Here is a 6,268-nt window from a genome sequence, read left to right on the forward strand (position 1 = left end):
AGGTATTGTTCCATATATAATTGTTAAAGTAAATTGTAATTCAGATATCTGTTCCAAATCCTTTCTTTTTGGGGAAAAGTTTTGAGTCCCATCAGTTTTCTGTCTGGTTTGATGCGGCTATCGTGAGTTATTTTGCTGCCTAGGTAGCAGAATTCCTTAACTTTGAGTACTTTGTGATCACCAGTCCTGATATTAAGTCTCTCGCTGTTCTCATTTTTGCTACTTCTCATTACTTTCGTCTTTCTTCGATTTATTCTCAATCCATATTCTGTACTCATTAGATTGTTCCTTCCATTCAGCAGATCGTGGAGTTCTTCTTCCCTTTCACAGAGGATTGCAGTGTCATCAATGAATATTTATCATTGATATCTTTTTACCTTGAATTTAATTCCACCCTTGAATCTTTTCTTTTCATTTCCATCATCGCTTCTATTACCTGTATGGCCCTAAAGCTTACCCCTATTTGTCTCAGAATTCCAAACCATTTGACAATGTCGAACACTTTTTCCAGGCGACGAATCCTATGATGTGTCTTTATGTTTCTGTATCCTTTCCTCCACTATCATCCACAATGTCAAAACTTCCTCTCTGGTGCCTTCACCTTTCCGAAAGTGAAACTGATCATCAAGCTAACACATCCTCAGTTTTCTTTTTCGTCCTGTTGTATATTATTCTTGGCAGCAGCTTGGGTGCATCAGCTGTTAAGCTGGTTGTGCGATAATTCTCACAGTTGTTGACTCTTGCAATCTGCAGAATTGTGTGAATGACGTTTTTCCAGAAGTCAAATGGTATATCAGCAAATGCATACATTCTACACACCAGTGTGAATAGTTGTTACGTTGCAACTTCCTACATCTACATCTACATCTACATACATACTCCGCAATCCACCATGCAGTGTGTGGCGGAGGGTACCTCGTACCAACTAGCATCTTCTCTCCCTGTTCCACTCCAAAGAGAATGAGGAAAAAATGACTGCCTATATGCCTCTGTACGAGCCGTAATCTCTCTTACCTTATCTTTGTGGTCTTTCCGCGAAATGTAAGTTGGCGGCAGTAAAATTGTGCTGCAGTCAGCCTCAAATGCTGGTTCTCTAAATTTCCTCAGTAGCGATTCACGAAAAGAATGCCTCCTTTCCTCTAGAGACTCCCACCCAAGTTTCTGAAGCATTTCCGTAACACTCGCGTGATGATCAAACCTACCAGTAACAAATATAGCAGCCCGCCCCTGAATTGCTTCTATGTCCTCCCCAAATCCGACCTGATAGGGGTCCCAAACGTTCAAGCAGTACTCAAGAATAGGTCGTATTAGTGTTTTATAAGTGGTCTCCTTTACAGATGAACCACATCTTTCCAAAATTCTACCAATGAACCGAAGACGACTATCCGCCTTCCTCACAACTGCCATTGCATGCTTGTCCCACTTCATGTCACTCTGCAGTGTTACGCCCAAATATTTAATCGATGTGACTGTGTCAAGCGCTACACTACTAATGGAGCATTCAAACATTACATGATATTTTTCCTATTCACCTACATTAATTTACATTTATCTATATTTAGAGTTAGCTGCCAATATTTACACCAATCACAAATCCTGTCCAAGTCATCTTGTATCCTCCTACAGTCACTCAACGACGACACCTTCCCGTACACCACAGCATCATCACCAAACAGCCGCACATTGCTATCCACCCTATCCAAAAGATCATTTATGTAGACAGAAAACAACAGCAGACCTACCACACTTCCCTGGGGCACTCCAAATGATATCTTTACCTCTGATGAACACTCACCATCGAGGACAACATACTGGGTTCTATTACTTAAGAAGTCTTCGAGCCACTCACGTATTTGGGAACCAATCCCATATGCTCATACCTTAGTTAGGAGCTGCAGTGGGGCACCGAGTCAAACGCTTTCTGGAAGTCAAGGAATATGGCATCTGTCTGATACCCTTCATCCATGGTTCGCAAGATATCATGTGAAAAAAGGGCGAGTTGCGTTTCGCAGGAGCGATGCTTTCTAAAGCCATGCTGATGCAGGGACAGCAACTTCTCTGTCTCAAGGAAATTCATTATATTCGAACTGAGAATATGTTCGAGAATCCTGCAACAAACCGATGTTAAGGATATTGGTCTGTAATTTTGAGGATCTGTCCTTGTACCCTTCTTATATACAGGCGTCACTTGTGCTTTTTTCCAGTCGCTCGGGACTTTACGTTGGGCAAAGGATTTGCGATAAATGCAAGCTAAGTAAGGAGCCAATACAGTAGAGTACTCTCTGTAAAACTGAATTCGAATCCCATCAGGACCTGGCGATTTATTTATTTTCAACCCATTCAGCTGCTTCACAACCCCAGGGATGTCTATCACTATGTCCTCCATATGGGAATCTATATGGGACTCAAACGGCGGTATGTTTGTATGATCCTCCTGCGTGAAAGATTTCTCAAATGCTAAATTTAAAATTTCAGCTTTCGTTTTGCTGTCTTCCGTTGCCAGGCCAGACTGATCAGTGAGTGACTGGATGGAAGCCTTCGACACGCTTACCAGTTTTACATAAGACCAGAATTTCCTTGGGTTTTCAGCAAGATCTTTTGCTAAGGTATGACGGTGATAGTGGTTGAATGCTTCGCGCATCACTCTTTTTACAGCAGCACGAATCTCTACTAACTTTTGCCTGTCCTCATTCTCCCGATCTTTATTGTACTGCGAGTGCAATTGCCTTTGCTTCCCCAGATGATTTTAGAAATTCTGACAGGATGCTCCTACCCTTCCGTCATAATCACCTTCAAAGTCTACCAAAGCTCTTTTAAACTCTAATACTGGATTTCCTATCTCCTCTGTATCAACTTCTACTTCTTCTTCTATCAGGTCATCAGACAAATCCCCCATCACAGCCTCCAGTGTACTCTTTTCACCTATCCGTTCTCTCCTCTGCATTTCTCCGTGGAATACCCATTGCGCTCTTAATGTCACCATTTTTTTCCACTTTCTTCTCCTCCTTTTTCTTCTTTTCTCACCAAAGGTTATTGAGACGCCCGCTAAACCCGCTGGGCAGAACAGGTAATAGGGTTATGGAAACGGCCAAGGGTCGAAGTCAGTTTCTGCTTCTAAATGTCATTTATTGTAATTTAGTGACTCTTTCATGGCTGAAGGCCTCCAACAAGAAATCTTAACAAGATAAAAATCCAATTAGGATAGCAATAAAATAATTCAAAAAACAACATGCAAAGTGCAATACAAAAGGCGGAGGGCCGCAATCAGACTTAAAAATTTCAAAATATATTAGCATAATCTTTAAAGACAGAAGGCCACAATGTTTAAGCCTAAAAGATATATTTAAAAATTGATTTTGCAAAATTTTAAGAAACAAACAATAATGACAAGCCTAAAATTTAAATAGCTGACAACTGGTAATTAAACAACGGTGGCACTCAGAAGGCCTTCATGGAGGTCGGTCTGCCTTTGTTCACTTAGGTGAGGCAGGTGGTGAGCCCAACTATACTTGATCCATCGGAACCCAACCAGGGGGGAGCCATGGACCGACCGACACAACTTGCTTCCCACCAATCAGTACATGAGAACCCCAACTGGCAATGTTACAAATGTGATAATCCACAATGGAGTATGTATTAGCTGTCAAAAGTACACACCATGTTGGACAGCGACAACAGGTGAGGAAAGGACGCTGCCTGAAATTACATTAGTGGCCAGGGCAGGTAACCAGAACACTAATGGCCATTAGGCAGAAAATTCCACTAGTGCTCACCAAATCGTAGTTGACCCAAATAGTTAATTGCACCGCATGGCGGCTAAATCTCAGCAGTAGAACCACTCGGTGTTGCTCACCAGAAAACCTCCCCAACAGCGAACCCCCACAACATGAATAGACGTGGCTTGGGTAGTTGAAATCACTACTCAACTTTGACGTCCTGGGTCGGTGAACCACGAAGCTCATAGCGATCGGACAGCTCCACACACGCTCCGACACTGCGCAGAGGCTGCCAGCGGCCCCAGCCAACTGCACCATGCAGAATAACTTCCCTCGTCTGCAACAACCGACCAACTGGCTGCCAGTACACCGACAACATTTAAAACAAATTGTCAATGGAAATGACACCAACTACACATACAGTTTAACAAACACTTGCACGAAGACTTGAACAATACTCAACAGTAATTAATCACATGCAAGGACAAACCAGGAATCGATGCGTGCGCACACACAGCGAGCCAAAACGCATCGTCTGGTTGGACGACCGATCATTGATCCACCAAGACCGTGGCCCGGCTGAAGCGATGCATGGCGGCAGTGGTTGGGCGAGCCATGTCGGGACTGCGCTCCAGACACATTTCAGCTGACTGGCTGACCCAAACCCATGAGTCGAACTGCTTATCCAAACTGTCCCTCCGACAGACACCGACCGGGAAGTAATAGCAGTTGAGCACAGATACTACGAGAGTGGATGTATCGATACGCGCTGCTAGCGCCGGTCACAGTGACAGTAATAATTTAAATTAATGTAGTGAGGTGGAAGTACGTCAAAAACAGGATGTAAAAGAGCTGATGGCCGGGACATGAGCCACGCACGGCTCAGTTATTTTGACTATATATGCGGAATCAGGACTTCCAACAATCGTTTCTTTTTCAATTTATTCACATTTTTATGCAGCCACTTCACCTTAGCTTCCCTGCACTTTGCATTTATCTCATTTGTAAGTGACTTGTATTTCTGTATTCCTGAATTTCTCTGAATATTTTTGTACTTCCTTCTTTCATCGATCAACTGAAGTTTCTCTTCAGTTACCATGATTTCTTCGCAGTTACCTTCATTGTACCGGTGTTCTTTCTGACTTCTGTGATTGCCCTTTATAGAGATTTCCATTCCTCTTCCACTTTACTGCCTACTGAGCTATTCCATATCGTAGTATCTGTAGCCTAAGAGATCTTAGTGTATCTCTTCATTCCTTAGTATGTCCCACTTCTTTGCACACTGATTCTTCCTCACTAGTGTCTTAAACTTCAGCTTATTCTTCATCACTACCAAATTGTTATCTGCTCCTGGGTACACCTTACAAACCAGTAACTGATTTTAGAATATATGCCTGACCTTAATGTAATCTAACTGAAATCTGGGCCTGTCTCCTGGCCTTTTCCAAGTGTACCTCATCCTCTTGATTCTTGAACAGATTATTTGCTATTACTAGCTGAAATTTAGTGTAGAACTCAATTAGTCTCTCTCCTTTCTCGTTCTTAGTACCAAGCCCATATTCTCCCGTAACTGTTTCTTCTACTCCCCCTACAACCGCACTCCAATCCCCCCATGACTATTAGATTTTCATCTCCCTTTGTATACTGAATTAGGTATTCAATATCCTCATTTACTTTCTCTATCTCTTCATCTTCGACTTGCAACGTGTTCATGTATATAACGACAAATAATATCAAGATTTAGATATATTCTTGGAATTAAAAGAACATCCTACAGGAGTCTGCTCAAAGGACTTAGTATATTAATAGCCACTTTTTAGTATATTCATTCTTTTATGAAATTAGTCCTCAGCAATTTCAGTCTCTTTCAAACTAACAACTTAGTTCAAGGGATCAATTTTAGAACTAAGAACAATCTACAAAATGAAACTTCGTGGCAGATTAAAACTGTGTGCCGGACCGAGACTCGAACTGTTCCCGAGTTCGAGTCTCGGTCCGGCACACAGTTTTGATCTGCCAGGAAGTTTCATATCAGCGCACACTTGGCTGCAGAGTGAAAATCTCATTCTGGAAAATGTACAAAATCCTAGGTGTTAACCGTCAAAACATTCATATCAAAGTGCCAGAGTTTGAAGTGCTTCCAGAAAGCAAGGAAGCTCTCGTAATTCTAGGCATGTGAAGCTGATTAAAACCTGAAGTTGACAGGAGTGAGATTTTTGGGTAAATTTGAGTTTATATTGAAAGGATAGGCTGGTGGGAAATGGAGGTGGTGTATTTGTTGCAGATGCCCACCGAGATAGAAATTGACACTGTATGTGAGATTATCTGGGTAAGACTTACTGTCAGGGGTGGGCATAAAATTGTAATTGGAACCTTCTGTCAACCACCAGACCCTGCCTGATATAACCGAAAACCCTCAGTTCACTTGTGTGTAAGGTCCTCAATCATACTGTAATCATTGGAGGTGACTATTTGATGATTAAAATCAATTAGAATAATTACAGTTTTGTAAATAGTAGGAATGATGAAATCCCTTGAGATAATAAGAAATG

This window comes from Schistocerca serialis, chromosome 1 (genome assembly GCF_023864345.2).
Source record: "Schistocerca serialis cubense isolate TAMUIC-IGC-003099 chromosome 1, iqSchSeri2.2, whole genome shotgun sequence".
In the NCBI taxonomy this organism is placed as follows: Eukaryota; Metazoa; Arthropoda; class Insecta; order Orthoptera; family Acrididae; genus Schistocerca; species Schistocerca serialis.